Raw genomic sequence first — 25882 nt, forward strand, 5'->3', positions numbered from 1 at the left:
CAAAAGATTTTCCACATGTGATTCACATCCCAGCGTGAAATCACCGCTCTCACCCTCCCGAGCTGAGGCTTCAAGTCTATATTTCAGCAGATCCATCTTTAAGAGCTCCGGTCTAAACCGAGTAATCCAGGACCAATCAGAATCCTTGGAGGAGAAAGAGGCGGAGCTGCGGTGAGTTCAGTCTGATCCCAGCCGGACAACTTTCCCTCAACAAAGGCGTCGTTCTCGCCTCCTGCCACTTCCTGCCAAACAGGAAGTTCCCCGGTGTTACGTGCTAACGAGCCACTGAATGGTTTTAGGTCCGGAGTACGTAAATGAAATGCTAATGGCATATTAACCCAGTAGGACGCTGAGATCTGTCGACTCAGGTCAGACAGTGGAGCCCAGAGTTCAAACTAAGCACGGCGAAGCAGCATTTTTGCCGTTATGCTGCACACAAATGGAAGAAGCTGCCAACAGAAGTGAAGTGTGAATGTTTTTAAATGCGGGTGAAAGGCTCTTCTTTTCACTTATGCTTATGATTGAGTGCTTTTCTTCATCTTATTATATTTAATCATCATCTTTTTTATCTCTATTTTCCTTTATTACTGCTCCATTTATGCATTTTAAACCGTCTTTATTTTCCTCTGCATTTTGTCTTTGAAGACCGTGCTCTTTGTTTTTCAAACGCTTTTAAAAATGTTGGAACTTTTAATCATGTAAAGCGCATTGAGTTGCCCGGTGTATGAGATGTGCGACTGTATATGAATAAAGCTTCCTTGTCTTGAAGAGGCTTCGCGTTCCTTTGATGGTGAAACATCATCGCATCACAACAGACACCGAACAACGTGAAATAAATCCACCACGTTTGGGGGGGAACCTTCCGTCTGACTGGTCTGGGTTTTCACTTCCAGCTGACACTCGCGAACAAAACAAATACATAAATAAAAGTGAGACGCAAAAAGATGCGAAACTACGCAGAATGATGATCGAATGAAAGGGGAACTTTATGAAATGCGACTCCTCACAGTCTGTCCTCTACACGCACGCCGACTTCCCCCTCCTGCCCTCCCTCCCCACCCTAATCTCGCAGCGAAAAATGCGAGCTGTTTATTTGTGCGTGCCTGAAGCCCCTCCATTAAGTCGCCCCACCAGGTGCCTTTATCCCTAAAAGGGATTTGTTTTCTAAAATAAACAGAGCCGGCCGAGCACTGCCAAAGGCATATTTACCATGACATGAAGAAATCGCAAGTCAAAACTATCCAAACAACAATCAGCGCGCCTCGCGAGGAACTTTTTTTGGAATTCCCTTACATAGTCACAGACTCTCCCCCCGTCGCACTCCAAACCATAAACAGATGTTTTATTTTTAATGTGTCAAACTGTATCATTGTAAAATATTGATTTTGGAGGCAAAAGGCCGGCCCACACGTATATTAGGTTAAATTCAATGTTCCAGCCGCTGCGCCGCGGTGGAGTGTCTCGTTTTCCAGGAAGGCTGGAGCTGACACACGCTGGAGAACCAGTTGGAGGAAAAAGAAAGAGAGAAAAAAATCCTCCTGCGCCATCATTTTACTCGCAGGACAACAAATCAATCCGGTTTATTAGTTCTATTTCGTTCCTGGAGCGGAGACGCGAGGCCCCGGCTGGAGAGAAAAGAAAAAGGGAAGAAGGAGGCTCCAGCATATTTTCTTCTTGCCATCACCGCTGATTTCCTTTTCATCCAGCCGTCCGGCCACGGCTCTACGCTGACGTCCGTCCTCGGTCAATCTCACAGCCGCGGCGTCGCTTTTACCGTCCGCACCTGCTGATCCGAGTCCGTCCACAGTCGTGATAGAAAAAGAAATTGAAACCTGCCCAAACACTTTCTTTGTTGTTTTTTCTCCCTCTTTTTTTCCAGTCCTCTCAGAGAGAAAAAAAGAAAAAGGTTTTTTTTTTTTTTTTTTTTTATCAGTCATCCCACCACGCGGAAAAGATGCGAAAAAACGTTACTTACATTACATTGCGTTACTTCCTTGTGGGATGTAACACATTGTGGGCGTCGCCGACCTGTTTAGCGCGACAACACAGATGGAGGCCAAGCAGCGGTAGCGGGCAGCAGCAGCAGCAGCAGCAGCAGCAGCAGCAGCAGCAGGCAGGTGATGCTGTTTAGAAAAACTCCGACACGTCCTGTGATCTCAATCAACAGGAAGTGGCAGCACGCCGCCGCCGCCGCCGTGACGTCTTTGCCGGGACGATAATTTTTCATTTTCACGCTGCCGTGCATCTATTCTGCCTGTCACTGTTCTTAACTGCGCCTCCGCGGCTCCGCGGCCAGATTACGCCGCTCGCCGCGCATGAAAAACACGGCGAGGGAACGGCGGCGCTGACAGAAACGTTTAACTTTCTCACTGGAAATCTCCCCCACGTGGCACTTTTCCTTTTTCTTTTTCCCTCTCTCTCTCTCTCGTTTGCCGCGGCGACTTGTTTATTATGTTCCGAGTCGGGCGAAAGCGATTAAAGGAGCTCTTAAGAATCAAAGTGTTATAAATGCATGGAAACACAGCCAGCTGTAAATGCCACAGAATTAGAAGCTTACCGAGGCCCTAATACTAATACACGGCAATTTCCAGCTTGATGCTGATATAAAGAAATTACTTTTTTGAAGTAAGCAATAAATGCAGCCAGGGGAACGATTACAGAGGCCCTATTTTCATCCAAGCATAAATCTGCACACGACCTTTTATGCGGGTCTAACTCATGAATCCACTTGTTTATTCTTAGCACTTATGAAAAGTGGATTAAACAAAGCAACCTCAACCGCTAAGGCGACTGATTCCTTTGCATTTACCGCCGTGGAGGAATTACAACGAGCTGGTTTTTTTCCCCGACTCCCTTTTTACTTATTTATTTTCGCGTGATCTCCTTACCGCCCTCTCTCGCATTCATTTAAATAAAGTCCAGCGCCTGCAAAACAGAGAAACGGTTTCTTGGATTGTTCGTGTGGATTCTGGAAAGTTTCTATTTCAGCCTTTTGGAGTGGACTGGCCAAACCAGCAGCCTCCACATGCACGCACGCACACACACACACACACACACACACACACACACACACACACACACACACACACACACACAGTCGACATCAGAGGATCCTGTCACAGACACGCCTGCACGACGACAAGCAGCCAACCATCTACATTGTGACCGACACACCCACCCCTCTAACGATTTTACTCGATTTCATAAGAGTATGAAGAAAAAAACAACGGTCCATCGTGCCACACTAAAGTCTAAAGAGCTTTAAACGTCAAGTCATGGTAATCCCATAAGCTGCCACAGGCATCAAGCAGGAGAGATGCCATCAAAAAAAAAAACTAACAAACAAATGAAAGTAATCGTAATGATGTAATCAGGCTGATTTTGCCACATTAGCGCGCTAGCAGCACGGTTGCTGGGCAGATTCCAGGGCTGCTGCTGGACCTCAGTGCACTGCGCTCCAGATGAACTGCAGCCACATAAATCCAACGCTAGCGAAAGTTTGCTTTTATTTATTTTTATTTATTTATTTTTTTCATATATTTTCAAGCCTGCCTTCCAAATGTGGCGAACGAATAAAAGGAAGAGCGCAGGCTGGTTAACAGATTGTGGGGACAGGGTCTCCTCTCAGCATTCACACAATCCTGCAGCTAATGTAAAAAAGGTTCCGCGCTGTTTTTTTTTTTCCCTCAAAGCAGAAGAAAAAACCTTTAGGATTTATGACTTCAGATAAGAAATAAATAAATAAGGTATCATGAGTAGTGTCTCTGAAAAACGCCGGCCAATTATGGCCAAGTAGCCCTCCGTCCGTCTATCCATCCCAGATGTAAAATAGATTTATTAGCTTTTTATTGCGTTATGTTTGCACAGTGACTGAGGACTAAACTGTTTGTCTTGGTGAATCCCTCCTGGGCCAAACAGAGAACTGCAGGATTTACCTTTTATTAAAATGTTGAAAGGGAACCTGCAGTCAGAAACGTGGCCGTCCAGCCTGATTTACATGCAGCAAAACGGCACAACAGCACCGGAAGTCCAGCAACATTTTGAATGAGCAAAACGAAACGAGGGGTGGGGGGGAGTTTTGCCCCTGGTGGCAGGAGGGAAAAACTGAGAAAACTTGAATTTTGTTTGAACAGAACCTTAAAACAAAATATCAGCTATCGTTGATGTCAAGAAAGACGTGAAATGTCTGTATGAAAACAGAGATACGAAGGAAAAATCAAGCCATGTTTTCTGTTGTGATAAAAAGAGCGTTCTGGAATGTTCTTCTGGGATCACTGGGTCCAAACCCAAACACAGCAGACACCACACACCACAGTCAGGTGACTGCTCAGCTGACTCCAGGCTTCTGAACATTCTCCACAAAGCAAACAAACACAATTTAAAGTAGGGGCCAAAGATCAGGAAATGATGGAGTAGGAAAATGGCAAAGAAAAAAGAAGAAAAGATGCAAAAGGTGCAAAGACGACAAGCAGTCTCAAGCTCTTATGGTGGAAAAACAACATCAAATATGACTATGAATTCTGGTAAATGAGAACATGACGAATCAAGACTGATCTGATCGGATCAACAACATCCAGTAATGTCATGTTGTGCATCGTCATGAACGTCCCACCTGCGACCCACAGCCTGTTGACGGCGGGAGAGAAGTGATGACTGACGGCTGTGGAGCTTCTGAAGCGTTTCAACCCTCTCTGCCATCCATCCATCCATCCATCCATCTATCCATCCATCCATCCATCCATCCCTCCATCCCTCCATCCATCCTGACAGTCCCACTTCACTTCACTTCGCTTTCAGTGGGACCTGAGACAAAACCCTGCACCACCATCTGATGGAGGCAAACCCTCCACGTCCACCTGAACAGAAACTGAGAGCAGGTGGCACCAACCCCCCCCCACACTGCTCCCTCTCCACCTCCCACCGCCTCCTTTGTTTGGTAAACAGGCCATTACCCTATTTCCACTTTTCCCCGACAAATGTCAGCGAGCACTAAGAGCCCGGCCTCCTCTCCTCCACTCTGACCTTCAGAGGAAGCTGCTGCTGCTCTACCACTAGTCCACCTGCCTGCCCACCTCCCATCCAAATGATGTAGCAAACACACACACACACACACACACAGACACACACACACAAAAGAAAAACAACAACAACAAAAGAAAAAAGAAAACCCTGCGCTGTGCGTCTGGTTTGTCATCGAGCCGACTGCTTGTGTGTGTGACTGCTTGTGTGTTTTACCTCCTGCAGTCGGCTGCTTATTGGGAGCAACCTCGGGTTCCAGCGACGGTGAAAACAGCCTCCTGGCCCTGCGGACACGGCACAAGAAAGAATTATTTATAGTTATGAAATAATTACCTCTGCCCGGCGCGATGAATGTCATCAGCACCCCCCCCCCCGCCCCTCCAGAGCCAATTAACAGGAAGGGACGGCGGGGCCAACGGGGGTGTAAACCAAAGCAAAACAAGTCGGCCACCGGTTGCTATTGATTAGAGGAGGAGAGATCACACACGGCGGATAAAACGCGGGGAGGCGTCAGGCGGAGATTTATCATCATTGCGCTGCGGTTTGCTTTTTTTTTTTTCGTCTTTTTTGTTTTTTGTTCAGCGCCGCTCCTGTCAGCGTATCTCCCTTTGCGGCGGCAGCAGTGGCGGCAGTGGCGGCAGCGACGTCACGCTAGCAGGCCTCCCCCGTTAATCGTTCCCACGGCCGACGGTTGTCGTCTTGTGACACATTTCCAGCTGCCTGCGATCCAACGGGCGCCGATAACAAACCGACGGTGACGACGGCCGAGGGCTTCGCGTTGGCTGAGGCCCGCGACTGTCGCCCCCTCCTGGTCGGTGATCCACCTGTACCTGCACTGACCGGGGGCCCCGCCCCCCTCAGACTCTGGCCCTGATCTGCATGCACGCAGTTTTCCCCACCGAGCACTGAACCCAGGCAGGCAGAAGACACAAAAATCTTATTTTTATGGTAAACTGAGAAGTGACTGTAAGGGGCCAATATCTGGGCCGCATTTGAATAAAAGCATTAAAGCATATCCAAGTGTGGCAAAAAAAAAAAAAAAGGTAGAGTCCTTCTCCAGCCAGACGTCTGTTTTGTTTTTTTGTTTTTCCTCCTCCTCCTCCTCATCTTCTTCTTCTTCTTTGTTCACATTCAGCTGTCAAGACGAATGTCCGGCCGCTTGGTGCCAGCGTCTGTCGACGGCGAGTTGAGTGCAGGGAAGAGGTCATAAGGTCGCCATTAATGATGAGCTGAATGTCCTTGTTGAAATCGGGGAGTCTGTGCGGCCGCGGCGGCGGCGGCGGCGGCTCTGAACTGGGCCGAGGGGAGTCGAGCAGTCCGCCAAAAAATGGACCTGTTTGCAGTGACACTGCCGCTGTCGTCATTGCCACCGTGATTCATTACACTTCAATTAACATATTATCAATGGAATCGTTTATCAGCGGCCGAGTGGTGACAAATGACACGAGATTTTCAGTTTCAAACTACTAAACATCATTAATTCCCATCACCTGAAAGAGCCCCGGGAGCTAAATGAGTTTACCCAACGCATAACATCCATTTAGATAAATGTTCCATCATTTTAATGACGGAAAATTTGTATTGGAGGAGTGTGTGTGTGTGGGGGGGGGGGGTGCAACAAAGGGATTCTGATAGGAGCCGTACGCCTTTTTTTTTTTCTCTCCTTGTAATATAATGCCCATCTTGTAATGCCTATGCAGATAATTGTCTCCGTTTCAAACAGCACAAGGCTGTAATGTTGCCATTTGGAACAGTGGGGGGTGCGGAGAGAGCAGGGTGAGGATAAACAAGCACACGCTGCGTCGCCCGGCTGGGAGAAGCGAGCCCATCACACACTCGCATATTGAGATTTCAGGGAATAGAACAACTCCCGGCTGGAATAATTACCCGCCCAGGCGGGTTATGTGCGCGCTCAGCGAGAGGCTGCGGCTCAGGCGGGTTATGTGCGCGCTCAGCGAGAGGCTGCGGCTCGCCGCATGAATCAAGGATGCAACAATTTCCAAAGACAAAATAAAATAAATAAATAAATAAAAAAAAAAATATATATATATAGACATATACATATATATATATATATATATATATATACATATATATATATATATACATACACATATATATATATATATATATATATATATATACATATATTTGCAAGGTCCCTGCCGTGGCAGCTGCAGGTGCTACACAAGGTGCCGCACAGCACAGGACGGTGACAAAGACGCAAGGTCTGAAAGTATTTACACAACTCTGGACGGCCGGAGGATCAGATGATCCAAATAAATGTTTCCGTTTTCTATGCAAATGCCACAGGCTTTATGGTAATTGCGCCAGAAGAGGGCGGCGAAAAAAATAGAAAAAAAAACATGCAAACACGATGGTTGGAGAGGAAATGGACAATCAGAAGGGTTTTTTGCTATGGTAATGAACCGCCGTGGTTACATGCGAGCGCGAACAAAGGCCCATTTCATTCTGTCCACAGACCTGTGAAGTGGACTTCCCTATTTGTGAGGTGTGGTGGTGGTGGTGGTGGTGGTGGCGGGAGGTGGAGGGTTGGGGGTGAGGGAGGGGGAGGGGGAGGTCAGGGCGCCACAATGCACGCACTCTCTCTCTCTCTCTCTCGTCCCAGGTATGTTATCGCTGCCTTTGGCTTTGTTGTAAGATTGCATGTTCAAAATATGAATTAATACCCCTCCAGTGAAACGCACCCAATCCCAACAAAAGGCCTCGCAGCGAGCGCCGGCGGCCCTTCAGCTCCTCTAATGGACAGGCGCTCTTCACACGGCGCGGACAAAAAAAAAAATAAAAAGAGCAGAAGAGCCCCATGAATATTTACCACTAAGTAAAGTTATTCCATTAATTACTCCGAGCACGTTTAATACTGTATCTGTGGCTACTTCTGTGGCGGCTCGTTAATGAACCTTCACACATCATTACCATATTAATTAATGCTCAACTCGATGGCTGTCAATAGGAGGCTGCCAGAGTTGTCTCTCGGCCCTTTACAGCCCCTAACGTGGGATGTTTCAATCACTTAGTATCAGCGTCTGAATGGATTGACTGGATCTATTTATCACGCCGGGGGCCCACACGTCTGAGTAATAATAGTGGGGAGGGGAAAAAAAGAATAAAATAAAGGAAAGAGGCACCGGCTAAAGGTTGAGTGTGTAACATTCACTGGGACCTGTTGGCATTGAAATGGAGCAGGAAACCATGAGGTCTGTGTGTTGTTGCTACTGTTAAAATCATCACAGGTAATTATTCGGTGTCTTATTTTGTTTGCTAATAGCAAACATGTATATTGACGTTAGGAGTGACTGCCACAGCACGGTTCAGTGGCAGCACAGATGGAAATGTGCCCAGAGTTTTGCGATTCCACAGTTCCTGTAATGAAGATCCAGTGAGATCCAGCAGAATGTCAGAAAACCAGGACTCAAGTCTGAGCAGAAGGAACATGTTGACAAAGTGACAGAGCCAACTGCTTTCTGCTTAGAACCAAACCCATGTTTCCCGAGTCTGAGGTTTGGGACATTAGGACGGCATTGGTGGAAATCTAAACCCAAGCGCCTTCTGATTGTCTGATACCGTACAATTTGTCCACCGTGTCTGACCCGTCGTGCCCTGAGGGAGCAGTGAGCGGAGGTCTAACGCCCCTGGAACCACTGGGTGATCTGACCCCTAAGTCCAACCCTAAGAGACCCTGAAAGCCAAGCCGGTAAGGCCTGGCCAGGGATGGAACCCACAGTCTCAGGTAGGGCTGCAACAATTCCTCCAGTAATTCAAGTGACTCAATTACAAAAAATAATCGAGGAATTTTATCTGCCATGAGGCGTTGTTTAATTCAATTTAAAGCTCACGTTTCGCACGGACTCTTTCTAGTGTGACACATTGAGCTTCCGTTAGAGGCCATGCGCCCAATGCAAATCGGGAGAAGACGGAAGCGTTCTTTTGGCAACGGTACCATGGCGGCGCGGTTTCACGGTTTCAGGGCGCACACTCTGAGTTGGTATCACAGGATCCTGGAACTTGGGACCATTGGCCCTTGGGAACACCGGGCACTTTATCATGGTCCCATTATCGAACATGTTAATATTGGAACCAACAGGGCCTTGGGACAAAGAATCTTGGGACTTGGAACCACAGGGCCTCTTTTCTAGGTCCCGTTAGACACCATGCTAACTCTGGAGACATATCGGGCCCAGGGAAAACAGAGGCTTGGGATACTGGAACATGGAACCCAGAACCATTAAGGACCTGGGAGCATAGGATGACCCTTTGTCATGGTCCTGTTATCCACCCTGCTAACCACGGTAAGAACATGTCTTTGGAATGTAGAACCCTCTCTCTTGGTCTTATTACCCACAAACCCACAATGCTAATCTGGGGAACATAGAGGCCAGAAAACACAACATTGAGAACTATTGGTACATAGGACATAGAACTCTACCATGCTCCCATTATCTACCCAGTGCATCAAGGCACCGTGGGGGACATGGAACCTCCTGACAGATACTGCCAGTCTGACTGACACACGACGGATAAGATGAGCATGACGGCACAGCCGCAGGTAAGAACACTGCACACACAACGACACAGACGTTGCCAGATCTTAAACACTGCAGGTTCCATACTGAGAGCATTGTGTAAACAGGAGGAGGGCGTCAGGCAGTTCTGGATGTGGAGCGTCGCTGATATGTGCACAACAGGGTCACAGCTGTTTGTTTTCAGGGTGTGTGCAGGAGATTTTCCAAGTCGCTGTCTGCCCTCCGAAACACAGGAAAATCTCCAGCATGACTCACTTCTCGGCAAACGCAGCTGCTTACTGTACGATGCGAGCTGCCAAGAGCCGACTGCAGCCCTTTTTTTCTGCGTCTTTTCTTCTTTTTATTAAGAGGGAGCGATTAAACGAAACACATGGCTAAGTCTCGTAAAGATGGGAACAAAGTCAGCGTTTGAGGGAGAAAAAAAAGGAAAGAAAACACACTTTTTTTGCTCTTGTTTTGATGTGATTGGCAGGTTCTGGGCATTACATTGTAAAATGCAGGCAGACTGTAAACAACAGCACTTTCTGACACGCAAACAGACTCCAAAGCTACCAATTAAAGCCAACTTCAATCCGGCCGACCCTCATTCTGGCTGTTGTGTTTTTTTTTCACCCTCGATTCTTTTTTTCTGCTTAGCTTAAAAGGCAACAGTGCAGTCTGGTGAATGTCAGGCCTGTCTGATCCCCCCAGATACTTTGGAGCTGCCTTCACATTTTGCTGAGCTAAGAGCAAAGTACACAGAGAGCACACAGCTTTGCCGCCTTAATACCAAGGAAGCGGAATTTCACTCCTAAACCAAAACAAACAAGGCCACACATTTTCTTGACACGACTACAATGAGCTCAGTCAGAGCAGAAAGTCCCGATATCCAGCGCACACTCCAGCAACGCCTGAACGGAGCCTAAGCTATTGATCCACCGGGGAAAAAGTCAGATAAACATCAGAATATCAGAGGAAGAAAACCTGCACTTTGTGGATTATTGTGTCTGCAGGAAAGCCGCAACTTGGGATTAAAAGTTGCACAGGCGGAACTAGGGGGCGTCACAACACGGCTGGGCGAGAGAAATCTGTGGGTTTGGTCCCCAATTGTATTTTCTTTTTACAGCTTTCATATTCATTTTACCATCACACGGACTGTGTTCTTGGTTTTTCACATGACATTTAAAATGAATGGGTTTCTCTTTCCTTACTGACATATTTCATATCAACATTAGACAAAAGAAACCACATGACACATCTCCCCCCACTGCACAGAAGTCTTTTGGAAACTGTATGCCGGGCTTTTTGATGACACGTTCGAGGCCAGAGGGATTCGTAGAAGATATATTAGTGAAGAGTGAAGTGAGGTATAGTCGGTCCCATTCATTAGCCAACCAACGGGGTTCCTCCCCTCCTCAAAGTTCTTCTCCTATGAGTCCTGAGAAGTCTAAAGGTCCAAAGAGGCAAAACACAATGGGCAACACTGGTCAACAGTTTTTCTGACGGTTCCCCCTGCCTGGAGTCCACAGAGTCATCAGGTCAAAGCAGCTCCATCGAGTCCCAAACCATCAGCCCTGATGGTGAACGTCCAGCGCTACGTCATGCAATCCTCTCCTTCAACAAACTGAGGCACCGTTCCAACTTTGTGTCGTCCATCGGACCGCCAGACGGTTCCCACTCACACAGTCCAGTTCCTCTATGCCCACAGGCCCTGTTAATGTCAGTACAGCTACAGATTCCTCTAATAGCAGGTGATGGTGGAGGAACATCTCTTGAACAAGAGGCTCATCATTCTCACTCTAATCCACATAAAAACTGACTAGAATGAGACTCACAGGCTGTATTTTAACCACAAGGCCTCTACAAATGAAGCCGTTCTGATTGGTACAAAAGCATTTACGCTCAAAACTAAAACCCCTTACAAACACCTCACTTGCAACAAAGGTGGGAAGAGTGGAGGGACACCAAACTTCTGGCAGAATAAAAATAAGCAGCAGTTTATCGCGACAGCAGCTCTCGCTGACTAAACCTCAGGAGATGACAGGGAAGACAGATAATCGTAAAATAATAAACAGATAAAATTTCGCAAAGCCGAAGCAGGAGAGTCATTCAACACGCTGTAGAACTGAGTGACCAAAGAAGAATGTTCTGATGGTTTCAGCGGGAGGGTGTCAAGCAGCAGAGCCAGTGACCCGAGTGTCTGTTTACACACACACACACACACACACTTTTTCCACACTTTATATAAACACCCACAACTCTGTCAATCACTTACAGAACACACCTATAAAATAAACCCGTATCGTGCGTACACACACAAACACACACACACACACACCCACACACACTCCAACTAGATCCCATAAAAGGCGACAAAAAGGAGGAAGGAGGAAAAAAAGGGAGGAGGGTTAAAGAAAAAAATAAATAATAAAAGTGAAAGATTGTGTGGAAAGACAATGAAATGTTAACAGACTCACCCACCAACACTGACTGTCATCGTGTTCATGCAACTGTGTTTGGATGCAGATTTTGTCCGAGCAGCCGACTGTTTACAGATCCTCGGCTGAATGGGAGAGAGAGGGAGGGAGGGGGGAGCAGTGGGAGGGCGGGAGGCAGCAGCCAGTGGAAGGAGCAGGTATGGAGTGCCTCAGTGAGTGAGTGAGTGAGTGAGTATGTGAGTGTGTGTGTGTGTGTGAGAGAGAGAGAAAGAGAGAGAGAGAGAGAGAGAGAGAGAGAGAGAGAGAGTGATAAAGAGGGGACTGGAGGTATGTGGTCTTCAGACAACAGAAAGAAAGATTAAAAATGCAGCAAGACCCCCCCCCCCCCAATCCCCCCAACACTCACATACATACACATCTGACCCCTCCCACCTTCACTCTGCCCACCCCTCCCCTCAGATGCCCCCCACTCCCCCCTGCCCTGCCTTTGCATAAACACAAACAGTCAGCGAATGAGGAGCCGGCGTGGAGCAGGTCCCCGCTGAGAGCCCTACCTGTCCCGGCCTCTTCTAATTAGAGCAGAACAGGCAGAACAAATGAACATCAACACAGTTACACAAAGCACCACACAGCCAAGGAGGAGCAGGGGGGAGAAATCTATCTGTCCATATAAATATTTAGAAATATATATATATATACATCCCAACACATATATATATACATATTTGTGTACATATACACACACACACACACACACACACACACACATATATATATATATACACGCTACAAAAAGCGGTTCAGCATTCTCGAGTCAAAGAAAAAAAATGATTTCCCAAATTATTTTGTGTATGATTAAAATTTCTTTGTCTGTCTGAAATTCTCTCTGCACTGAGGATGTGACCGAGCATGAAGAGCTCAACCTGACACGGCAGCTTAATCACAACCTGAAAGACTAATTAATAAATCAATTTTAATTAATTAAAGTGGGTCGGGTCCTCTTTTTTTTTTGATGAGGGTTTCCCTTTAGCTCCAAAAAAAAAGACACGCACCTTTTGGTGGTTTCATTTTTTTTTTTTTTTTTTCGCTTTTATTTTTTTTTTTAAACTCACATGCTTTTCTTTGACGCACCTGCTGAAAATGTGCAAACTGAATTCCATCAGATGATCATGACTCCAGCGTCTCAACGTCTGTCCACACCGTTTACTAATTTGTTTGTTTGAGAGTGTAGAATGCAAGGGAGAGTGTGAGGAGATAGAGCGGGGGGGTAGAGGGAGGGAGGAAGGGAGGTAGAGAGGGAGAGAGGGAGGGGTCAATCAGCCAGAGGACTCCGACGCTGAGTGACACATACTGATGTGGCTGGTCAAATATGTCATTTTCATGTGAAAACCTTCTCAAGTGGATCACAGGAGCTGAAGGTGGGGGAGGGGAGGAGGGGGGGGGGTGAGGCTAAACAGGGACTGTAAAAAAAAAAGGGTGGGGGAGGGGTGGGGGGAGGGGTTTGGCTTCATGAGACCTCTGGAAAATAAACAGTGTGTTGGGTTTCAAAGCTTCGGGAGTGGGGGGGTGCATTCCATTGTTGGAGCCAATTATCAGCGGAAGATAATAACGGCAGCGGTTTGGTCACCTAGTGGTGGCGCTGCTGAGCACGTGATGAAATGATGGTTGGTGGCTCCAACGCATTGGGTCCGACATTAAAGACAATTCAAGAACTTGGTTCCAGAGTGTGTGCAGTGTGACCATGCAGTGTGTGTGTGTGTGTGTGTGTGTGTGTGTGTGTGTGCAGGTGACGGGTGGGGGGACAGGGAGTTGTTCTGCTGAATCTGTAACTGTGTAATCAATACATGTGATCTTGTGGTGGGGTGGGAAGAGGGGGGGGGGTGATGTATTTACTGTACAATATGTTATCTAATGCTATATTTCATAGGTCTTCCAATAGAAAAACTGATTGAAAAAATAAAACTTTGAAAGGCGGGGCCTCAAGTCACATGACCCAAACTCAAACCTGGCGAGGTGGACGGCCGTCACGACGCCGGCGTACGTTTTCCCTTTGCGAGGATGATTTTCTTTTCTTTTCTTTTCTTTTCTTTTCTTCAACTGATTCTCCAACATCCTGTGAGCCCTTGTGATGTTTCTCCCCGGGCGAGACGCGACAGTGCAGCGGTGAGACGTCGACAGCTTCACTCACTGATCGCCGGCGCCAGCGACCGACTGACGGGCCGCGGTGGTGGCGGCGGCGGCGGCTGCAACCTCTGAAGCAAAAAGACGAATCCTCGGAGCGCCTCGTCAAGGGTGGGAGATGTCTGCAGATAGCGACACAAAAGATCCCTCCATCCCTTTTCGGCGAGAAGAGAGAAGTTTTCGTTTCATTAACTCCAGACTAAAGCGTAATTATCTCCCCACAGACCCTAATCACCAACACAAGGAGAATAGAACAAAAAGCAGCTTCTTCTTTCAGTCATTAAAGGATTTTTACGCCCTTTTAAAAAAATAAAAAATTAAAAAAAATGGAAAAAAGAAATGTTGCTGGTCTCCTCTCCGCACTTTTGATGAGTCAATCACACATCGCAAAAGGAATCACGGAGGCACATTTTCAAAATCTCACAAGGATGAAAGAGTTTGAGCTGAGAAGTCCTGACGCTCCAGCGGCGAAGCTGCTCTCTGATTGGCCAGCGAGGCCTGATGCCAACATGCTGACTGCGCACACATGCTGAGATAACTGAAGGTCCCACATGATGATCAGATCTTTGTTTTTCATTGCAGTGGAGCCACTGGACACATCTCCAGAAAACAGCACATTTAGCCCTCTGTTTACAGCCTCCTGCTAAAACTGATGCTTTGTGGGACCTTTTGCCTGTTCAGAAGGAAAAAAAAAAAAAAAAAGGGTGGAGCCAACACCTGGCTGGAGATACGGTTACTGACCTGGCTGTAACGTATGTGCCCTTAGTGACATCACAAAGGGCTAGTTTCCAGAACTGCACCTTCAGCATACTAGGTTGAGTGAGTGAAATCTACAGGATGGTCTTTAACAATTAGACACATATTCATGTTAAACAACACTGGAGCCCTGAAGTGCTGACACTGACCTGCGAGAGGACTCGGTGCACCTTGTGACATCACAAAGGGCTGATATTCCACAACCAAGCGGTTTGGGTTTTTTTTTTGCACACATTTCAGAAATGAAGCGTGCAGAAGAAGTAAAGGGCGGACTTTTCTTCCTTTTTGCATCATTTGCAGATTATTGTCTCTGTGATTTTGCTTTCATTTTATAAAAATACAGACATGTTTAAAATGACTTTGCTTGTGGAGCGACGAGCACGTTTTCTAATTCCACATACTGATGAATGATTAATGTTCCACACGGGGCCCTGCTCAGTCTGCACATTATGGGAGACTTTTACAATGAAGAGTGACTGATTTTAAAAGGGAAGAAAAAGAATCTTTGATGTAAAACTAGACTGAACGTACAAACAAGGCTCTGGCCTTGTAAATAATCCAAAATGATTGGCTTAAAGAGAGTGTGATACCCCTCCACTGACAAATCCCTGGAGAGTTGCACTGTGGGATTTCTAACGGGAGGCGAGGAGGAGAGAAAAGAAAAGGAAAAAAAAAAGGAAAACTTTGCCCGGATTTAATTAGCTTATGAGAAATAATTGCCATTAGGAAACCTCGTCAAATGGGGTTGAGGCGTTTTGCTTGGGGGGTGGAAGTCGTTTTTATTTTTTTTTTTCTATTTTTTTTTCTTCCCTGCGAACGATGCGCAGACAAAGGGTTTTCAAACGGGCGCTGGCGAGCCATCAGCCGTTGCAGTGCAGGCAGGCTGAGGTCGACTTAATTAGACTATTGTCATTTTAATCAGGACAGCTCGGCGGCCGCCACTTCCTGAAAGAGCCGCTGGACTTTAAACAGCTGAGGGATTCTTTTTTTTTTTTTTCTTCTTCTCCGTCTTCTTCTCTCTGTGCGTGTGTGTGTGTGTGTGTGTGTGTGTGTGTGTGTGTGTGTGTTTGGCTGTATGGTGCGTGCGCGCCGCGCTCTGTGTGTGTTGGGCCCGAGGTGTCGCCGCCTGGCTGGCGGTTCGCGAGGACGGTCTGGTTCTCTCACACGCTCAGAACATTAATGAGCTGGAGACACGGCGAGGAAACAAAGACGCCCGGAGGATCACCAGGGGAAACTACACGCCTCCGCTCGACTCATGTCTCTGTTCATTTGAAAATAATTTAAATATCAAATATTTGAAATAATTTGCTTCTCCCTGGCTATCAGATTTTGAATAGGCGACTCTTTCATGTCTCGCTTATTGTGCTCTTTGCTGGCATTAGCATTTAAAACATAATTAACGCCGCCACATTTTTCTAGGTGCCCGACATTGTGCTCCAATAATGGTTTATTTTCTTTCCTGATTTCCATATTTTATGAATACAATCGGCGGCCGGCAAACCAAAGAATGACAAATATCAAATTTTTGCTGAATATCTAAAGAGAGTTTTAATCAAAAGGGACAAAAGGTCAAAGCCGAACCTGGCCGGCGCTCTGCGGCTGCATTCTACTGAAGTGACACCCAGAGAGAAGAAGAAGAAGAAGAAGAAGAAGAAGAAGAAGAAGAAAAGCTGAAGCAGGCAGCGGCTTTTCATTGGGGTTGAGACGGCAGCGTCCTGGGGGGCGGAGCCAGCGGTGAGTAGGGGTGAAAGAAAAGGGGGGGCTGGACTCAGATATTAACAGCAGAACGCCTCCGCAGCTTCCTCCCCTCCTTGGCCAGAGTTCAGGTGGCGTGTGGACAAGGTGACAACGATAACCTGCGGACAGAAGCGGCGGTGGGCCAACCCCTGGTGACCCCGCCCCCGAGGCAGGACTGGCCAATGACGGCGGCCCAGAGTCCAAAGCACAAAAGCGACTAGCAGCCATATTTCATATTCAGCCACCTGGTGGGAAGCTGCTTTGAAGCTGCTTTTTTTTTTCCTCCCTCAATGTCTGTTTATGATTATATTAATGGTTCTGTAAGTTCATCGTTTTCAACATTGGGCCATTAATATTTCACGGGGAGTTAATATTAATCTGATCAGAAATTATCTTCCCTCAATAATTCAATGCAATCATTATTTATTCAATAGAAAGAATGTTCTGCGTATTGGTTGGATGGGGGGGTGTAAGCTGCAGACACTCTGTAACAAAAATCCAGAAGAAGAAGTGAGGAAGTCGCCCACCGTAGCGCTAGTTACCTAGCGTTAGCATTCCTGCCCGCATCACATCCGTGGGTTATTAGAGCAAAAAAAAAAGAAGAAAAAAAAAAGATGGAAAAAGTGGAAAAACACACTGGAGTAACGCAACCCTAATTGTTTCACCTTAAACCTGCTTTGTAATCCAGACATAAATGCTCTGACTGACACAGATTTGCTGCCTCCACTGGGCAGATCAGGGCAGACGTGCCGGCCGTGAAGCCTCTGCGCCGCCTCCAGCCCCCGAGGTGTCCAAGTTCCCTCCGTAAGAGATTTACAGGGATTAGATGGTGAAATAAGGGCCTAATCTTTATTTGACAGGGAAGCCAATCTCGACCCCTCGTGGTCGCCCCCCACCCACCCCTCCCCACCCCTTCTTCCACCTCCCCTCGAACCCCCCCTCCCTCCCCTCCACCGCATTCTTCAGGTTCATTTAAACCCACTTTTGGGGATGAACTGCGTGCCTTGTGTGAAGTCTCAATCAAATGACATAGAAAGAAGACAGCTTTTTTTGCAGGGGGAGGAGAGGGTGTGTGTGTGTGTGTGTGTGGGGGGGGGGGGGGTAGGAAATAAAAAAAAAACAAAGCAAAGGAGAGCCAATGACGAGGCTGGCTGCTGCGGGACAGGTTAGCGTAGATGCTGCGACTGCACTAAACAGCACAGAGCAACATCCTGGTTAAATAATGAGAAGCAGCAACAACAACATTAAAGGCTTCACTTTGCTCCCAGCTGGTTTTCAAACACAGTTTTAGTTAAACCTCACAGTGGCTCAAGAATTACAGAAAACTGATTATACTGATTATCTGCTTTTAATCTGCCTTTTTTTTTTTCAATTTTTTTCTCTCAGCTCTTAAACAGATGGATGTGGGCTCAGAATACAGCTGCAGAGAGCTACCAAGGCTAATTCCCCTAATGAAATCCTACACACACACACACACACACACACACACACACACACACACACACACACACACACACACACACACACCTGCGTTGCAAGTCTATCTCTGTGACTATTTCCTTCGCTAATTTTCCTTTTCTTTTTTTTCAGTCCAAGTTACGCTCCCCTGATTGAAACCCCGGCCAATTTCCATGTGCATTTTAATGACAGATGGAAGGAGATATTTCATAGAGACGTATGGCCGAGGCTGAAAAACTATTAATCACTCGCTGGACAGTGACACAGGGCTAAATTTAAACACGACGAGGAAAGAAAGGCCAGTGACGGCCTTCCTTTGCGCTTCAATTATTCATTACAGCGGGCTGTTATTAAACAGCAGCTGGAATTAATAACTTATTTTTTTTATATTTATTTTTTGCCGTGATTTGTTGGTGCCCGCAGATTGTACCAGCAATATTTCACCATGTTGAACCCTGTCAGGGTCTCGGACTGCCCTCCTGTCCCTCCGTGTCTCCGCTCACTGTCTGACCTCCAGCATCACTGCCAAGGTCAAGAGGATAAGAGGGCCTTTTACAGAATGATTTTGTGGACTGTTTCTGCATGGCAGCCCTACGTGGTTTATGTGCTTGGCTTCGGACCGAACACTTTCGCCCCACACTCTGGAACTAGGAGGGGAAAAAGCCAATTCTGAAATCTAGATCTCATCTTTACAAAAATGTGTTTGCCCCCTGGTGGCAGGTAGCAGTATTGGTGATAAACTCCTCCAAGTTCTTTCATTCCGTTTTACAAAACTGGGTGTTTTATTTTACGCCGATTTTATTTCATATTAAAAACCAGAGTGGAAGCCGCGTCTTTGTTGTTATTCATTTTTAACAATTGCTACGAAAGCAATCGTCATCATTTTGCATTTGAAAATCCAACTGCTGCGGCCCCGTGTTCCCACGTGACACTACAAACAAGAACCCCCAGTCGGACTGCACGCTAGCGCCGCGCCGTTGTTAACTTCATCACGATGAAATATTAATTTTAAACGCGCTACATTTGCGTTTAAAGCCTCGTCGACGGCCTCCCGCCTCCCTCGGCCCATTCCTTCCGCGTCTCTCACACCTCGGACGCCCGCGGCCGCTAAACACAAAAAAAAAAAAAAAAAAAGAAAGAAAAAAAAAGACGCACGCAAATACTAAAAGCCGCGGCGACGCAGTGCAACATTTTGCTGCTGACATTTGAATATTTAAACGGCGGCGCATCAGATCGAGAAGTCGCCGCTGCCATTTGCATACGGCCAACTCGCGGCGGTCAGAGCGAGTCGGCCGATGAGGCTGCTGGAGGACCAGATTTGCATCTTTATTTTGTACAGTGTTGCTTTGACACGCCGTTATTTCCATGTTCTTGCTTTACGCGCGCACTTGTTAGCAATGCAACGCACACACACACACACACACACACACACACACACACACACACGTTTAATAAATGCCGACTGCACAAGGGTGGTGTCAGAGCCGGGAAGCCCAACATGTGAATCACCCACGTATGCAGCACTTAACCAAATCGGTGATGCTGATAAGCCGTATTTACATAGTGGCGTTGCTGGGCGTGATTACTATCAGGAGAGGCCCCCCTACACACACACACACACACACACACACACGCAGCTTTAATGGAAAGTTGGACAATAACTTAGTGCAGGTTGCTGCCGCCCCTCTGGGAAAATGGCTCAATTACAGCGGCGACGGATACAAACTCTGCTGTTTCTGTCTGAGCGGTAAACACACGCGGGGTGACAGACGCTGCGCGCCGAGTCCAGCAGCTGTTGCTTCACCTTCGCTCACTGCGGCGACGGATCATTACTAATTTCTTCGCCGGGCCCGCCAGCCTCGGTATCGTGGGGTTACTGGGCGGTTTAAACCAGCTGGGAGCATCGGCGGCGGCGGCGGCGGCAGCGGCGGCGGCTGCTAGTTTTTTACGATGCGAGTTACGAGCCTGATCCTGGTGGGGATGCAGCGTTTACATGCACACAGAGGAAACCCTGTTTACATGGAAACACTGTCATCCAGGACTTTGATTGCTGAGACTTATTTGCGCCAATGTGCCTGTTTTTGTTGTTTAATTGAGACCAGGACGAGGGGGTGGCGGCCTCCTGCAGGGGGCAGAGGACCAATAAAGGTCCTCCACCCCATCTCCCCAAACCCCCCTCCTCTACCTCCTCTTGATGAGATGCGTCCTCCACCTCTGACAGGTGTATCACATGAAAACAGCAGTGCAAGGGTAGGTGCGATCCAAAGCGATACCCAGTTTGCGCGGTGCGTGTTCTGGTTAAATATGTGCTTCAACTTGAAGGTCATGTTTGGTTTGCCGAGTTTGTCCTGGCACCTGCGCAGCTGTCAGCTTCCCAGATGAGGAGCAAATACACTGCAGGGCAGGTGCAGAAATCCAGGCCGTGGAGCCGGTGTCAGTGAGTCAGTCCGTGAGTGAGTCAGTGAGCCAGTGAGTCAGTCAGTGAGTGAGTCAGTCAGTCTGTCAGTTAGTAATTGAGTCAGTCAGTCAGTCAGTCAGTCTGTCACTATGTCAGTCAATCAGTGAGTCAATCAGTCAGTCAGCGAGTGAGTCAGTCAGTCAATAAGTGAGTCAGTCAGTCAGTCAGTTAGTAATTCAGTCAGTCAGTCAAGTCAGTCAAGTCAGTCAGTCAGGTCAATCAGAGAGTGAGTCAGTCAGTCAGTCAGTTAGTCACTGTCAGTCAGTCAGTCAGTCAGTCAGTGGCAGCTGCCGCCAGTCCAAAGCGTCTCGCTGGCACTTGTGGAATTTTCTTTTTTTTCAGCCTCAACTTCTTTCCAAAAGTGAGAAAAATAAAGCCGCTGCCGCCGCCGCCGCCACGTCCAGAGTGATGTCACATGACGTGATTGTGTCTTTGTGGTGCCGCGCGTCTGAGCTCCCGCCTGTGGCTGTTGTCTGACTGTGAGCCTACCTGTCAGCCGGCTGATGTGACGCCCTTTGAATGTGAGCGTGTTCACGGCGGGCGGGCGAGCTCCCCGCCCCCCTCACCCTCCTCACCTCCCCCCTCGTCCCCACCCTCCGCCCCCTCCCCCGTCCCCCGTCCCCCCCGACAGGAAGCTGGGAGCGGGCCGAGCCGCCGCTTCGTCTCATCTGCCAGCCGGGCGCCGCCGCGTCTCGACGGCGAGCGCGACTCCGTCGGAGGCGAGCGGCCGTTTTTTGATTTCAGCCTGTGTGACACATCTGCTGCTTGTCACGTCGCGTTGCGGCCGAGACGAGCGCCTCAGCCGTCTCTTCGGCTACAAACAGGCTCGGCACGCGGCGTGCGAAAGGTGGAGGGGGGGGGTAGGGGGGAGGGACTGGGAGCGACGGCCCGTGTCACTTCTGCAACAACGTGTGGGCGTCGGGGTGCGAGTGACACCAGGCGGGACTCAGAAGGTTTATTGTTGGCTGAGAATGTTTGGGGAAATTTGTTGGTTGATTTTCTGAATCATCCATCTGGTGAAGAGCCCGGAGGAAAGCTTTACAAAGTCCATCTGGCAAGCTACTTCCGAGATGACTGGACTTAGAACCATCTGAAGTGTTTTCTACTAACCACCACAGGAAGTCAACACATTTTCCATGCTGGGTTGCTGAACAGAATGACGATTATCTTCTATCTCCTGTCTTTGGAAGGAGAAAAAGTCCTTGGTTGGTGGTGTGTGGACTCACATCCACTGAGTGAATGGCCGCTGGCTGGCTGGGCGACGGTCGCACGGCAGCCTCAGAAAGGCATCGTGCACTTACAGAAACAGCAGTTGTGGACTTTTCAATGTTGGTTTGTTTGGACTTTCCGAGCCAACACGGTTCGAGACACTGATAACAATGCAGGCGACTTCTTATCCTAAAACAGGACAATTCCCAGGACAAATACCTCCAACGAAATGAAATCCCCGTCCTCTCGTGTCCAAATAGCAAAAAAACCTCCTCCGCCTGTAAATCAAACCAGCGATATCCGAGGCAGCCTTCTGCACAATGGGCTCTTTATGGCCCTTTAAAGTGCTTTCACGAAACTGGCCCAAAAAAATGGGGGGGCAGGGGGGGGGGGGGGGGGGGAAATGGGGAAAAAAAAAATGAAACAGAAAAAAAACATCAGGTACATTCCTGCGTAAGATTCCCACCGTCAGCTTGAATACATGAGCAATGACCGTGGCTAATTGGATCCTTTCCATCCATCCGTCTAGGAGGCGCCGATGCTACATCAGCGAAAATGAAACGACATTGTTTCACTGGGCGGCGAGGCAGCAGCGGCACTAAAGAGGCAGAGAGGTATTTATTAATGGCTTGTTACAGTAGCCGTGGACCAGGTGGGGGGGGTGAGTGGGGGGGGGGGCTGCAGTCACAAGTGCTTCATTTCCACTACGTCCTTGTCTCTCCGATCGATATTCAAAAGTGCCTTGTAATTACACGTTCAGGATTCATTCACATGCAAAGTGGGCCCCGAAACACAGCCACAGAAAAGAAAAAAAAAAGTTTACATTTTCCACTCGTTTTTCTCCCTTGTCTTTGTTACTTTTCGGCACCTCGTCATTTCCCCTTTAGGCGAGCGTCCCGCTGATGTCGAAAACGTGTCGTTTGACAGAAAAACAAAAAAAAACAAAAAAAAGCAAAACAAAAAAAAAAAGAAATTGCGACCGAGCGAGGCCCCAATGCATTTGCATGAGAGCCAAAGCGTCGTCCTGTTATGTAAATGCGATCCCTCTTTAAGAGGGCGGGGAAAATATTTGAGACGGCTCATTTACATCCAACAACGACACAACACTCATAGTTTCCACCTACTCTCTCTCTCTCTGTAGGCGCAGGGAGGACGTGGAAACGATGGGCTGGTTCAGGTCGTCACCGCAGTCACAGTTCCGGCTCGGCTCGGCGGCGGTGCACGTCGTGATCCGACAGCGTGACCGCCGTTGCGATCGGCCTCGTCAGACCGCGGGAAAATTAACACGTGGCATTGGCGGGCGGGGGAGGGGCGGGAGTGAGGGAGAGGGATGGGGCGGGGGGGCGGTGAGGTTTGGCGGCGGCGGCGGCGCCACGGGACTCTGATTTATTCAAAGACGGATCATTTGCTTAAGGCTCGCATGCAAGGATCAGCCGGGCCTTCATTAGCCTCAATCTGACACGGATGCGAACAACATGTTGACTTGCCACACTACCCCAGCACTACCCACCCCACCCCCACCAAACCCCCCCCCCAATACACACACACACACACACACACACACAACCGACACCAGAACGGTGCTGCAAATTCCTCTGGAAATATCACAGGTTGTTAGGATTCCTCCGAGAGTTTTACACGCTTGTACGCTAAGGCCTTAATTAGAGACACTATTTGATCATTCAGCAGCTGGGCTTTATTAAAAAAAAAAAAATGAAAAAAATAAATAAAAATGAAAAAAAAAAAAAAAACGGGTTCAACGTCGGCCTGCAGTCACCCCGGCTCAAAGCAAGAGGAGCTCAAACAGGCAGCGCAGTCTGCGAAACAGGAATATGAATATTCATCACTGGATACACACACGGCGCCCGTCTGAGAAAATCTGCTGCAAAACTGTGTTTACACTCTGACGCTGGCGCTCGCTGGAACACCATCTCGTTACTCTTCCTGATAGGAGTGGCTTTGACGCGTGCTTTTATCTTAAACTTAGGCTTTTATTTATTTAGTTGTTTGTTTGTTTGTTTGTTTTTTGGGGGGGGGGTTGAGAATCAGAGGTATTTCGTGACACTCCGAGTGGTTAGATAACCATTAGGCGTGCTTTGAGCTCGTACAAAGTGGCAAAACAATTGCTGCAAAAAACCTAAAAAAATAAAATTAAATAAAAAAACCACACACACACACACACAGAAGAAGAAGAAGAAACACAGGAAGTGACTGTTAGCCTAGCGGCTGTTGAAAAGGTTATCGTAGCTGCTGCAACGTTGGCAGTTTTTTGCAGAGGTGAAGAGCAAAGAACTGCAGGTGCAAAAGTCTGTTTTCGCTTTTATAAACAATGTTTTTTTTGAGAGTTTTTTTGTTTCTGTTTTTTAAATGACGCCGTTCACAACGTCTGCTCACGGCTCACGTGCTTGCAGGAGGATAACGGCTAACGGCTAACGGCTAACGGCTAACCAATGAACCTTCACTACCAGTCAAAAGTTTGGACACCTTTTCATGCATTTCTTTTTTTTTTTCTTTACAACTTTCTACACCACACACACCACAGATCCATACTGAAGACATTAAATGTACGAGCAAGATATACAGTACGTAATTATGCTGCAAACAAAATAGTTTAGATTTCATTCAGTCTTAGGAGAGTATTGTGCTACACATGAACGGCTTTTGACTTTTTCAAAAGAGAATTTTACGTGCAAACCGCTGCACGGAGGACAGGAACAGGTGTGCAGAATAAACTCTGCTGACGCGAGGTCGACGCGACGTTGTCCGAGAGCAGCGCTCCTATTGGCTATCGTCAGCTGACCTGCAAGAATAAAGAATTGGAACTTGGCATGTTGACGTGAACTCCTGCAATCCTCTCAACCACCTTCTGCCGCTTTCCAAGAGTGGACTTAAAAGTTTGCTTGACTGGATCTCAACCCTAAACTCCACTTGGGAAAAAGTGGCGGAGCTTCACTGCCGGCTGCTTTCGGCACTTGAGGTGCTCAGCGTTGCACGTGGCGGCTTGCCACAGGGCGGCGCCGCGCAACTCTCTTGTTTTGTCTTGGGTTTCCTTTGTCGTTATTGTCATTATATTTGTACGGGTTCGCCTCGTTCCGATTGAGGAAATGTTCCATTGGTTGTGTCGTGAGGATGAAGTCGATTTGAGGTGAAAACATCAGCCTCACCTTTCAATTGGACTGCCGAGCCGTATTTTTAATCACAACAATGTCCGAGTTTACCCTGGTTTATGCGTGCACACGTGTGTGTGTGTGTGTGTGTGTGTACGTGCGTCATAAACCATAAATATCTCACTCGGCGGTGACATGACGGGCCTTCCAGTGTCAGCACAGACCCAGAGCTGCATCCACCTGGAGGGATGTAAACTATATGTGTCCAAGGTCGAAGTGGAGCGTGAAACAAACAGAGCGGGGGGGCGGAGTGGAGGTGGGGAGGGGGGGGGGGGGTGAAGGTGAAATCTTTCCAGATTCATGAAGGTTAGCCGCGTGCCGTGTTGACACTACACGGCGGGCTTTGAAAATTGTTTTTGCTGCGCCGACGGCGCTCAGGGTCATTGTTTGTTTTTGACTTGTTTACACAGCACACAGGAGGAGCGACGGCGGCGAGGAGGAGGAGGGCCGGCCGGACAGCCCGCCGCCTTCGTACCGCACCAGAGCGCTGGAAACGTGCGGCCGCCGTGCAAAAATCCTCACAACACACAACAACTTCTGTCCAAATCCACCACGGTTAATAATTAGGAGGAAAAGCCGAGCTGCAGGTTAACAATCCATCGGCGTTGTCTGTACTTACTCTGATCTGTGGCGCCGCAGGACGTCGCCGCTGGAGTCTCCAGGCTGGAGGAGAGAAGAAGAAGAAGAAGAAAGACGTGAGGGAGGTGACCAGGCGAGGAGGCAAAACAGGCCGACTGATTAAACAGCAGCAGCCGAGTCGCTGCAGATGCTATTAAGTCCATGTGAGTGTGTAAGGATGCACACTCTCTCACACACACACACACACACACACACACACACACACACACACACACACACACACACACACAGCTCTGGGCTGGGTAGGAAAGCAATAAAGTGGAGGGACAGGAGAAAAAAAAAAAACAGGTCGCTTTG

At 47.9% G+C, this 25882-nt stretch overlaps 1 protein-coding gene across 12 annotated transcripts in view; it reads right to left on the bottom strand.

Moving 5' to 3' along the window:
- foxp1b (forkhead box P1b) overlaps nucleotides 1-25616 on the bottom strand; it is a 137373-nt gene extending 111757 nt beyond the window's left edge. For all 12 annotated transcript variants that reach the window (XR_012929131.1, XR_012929130.1, XM_076047981.1 and 9 more), the window contains exons 1-2: nucleotides 25566-25616; nucleotides 5236-5303 (exon numbers count right to left, since the gene is read on the bottom strand). The gene's annotated coding sequence lies outside the window, so the exon portion shown is untranslated. The remainder of the gene's footprint in view (nucleotides 1-5235; nucleotides 5304-25565) is intronic.
- Between the last annotated feature and the right edge of the window lie 266 nt (nucleotides 25617-25882).

Source organism: Nelusetta ayraudi, unplaced genomic scaffold (assembly GCF_046127955.1).
Source record: "Nelusetta ayraudi isolate G7.1 ecotype Tasmania unplaced genomic scaffold, CSIRO-AGI_Nayr_v1 ptg000096l, whole genome shotgun sequence".
Classification (NCBI taxonomy): Eukaryota; Metazoa; Chordata; class Actinopteri; order Tetraodontiformes; family Monacanthidae; genus Nelusetta; species Nelusetta ayraudi.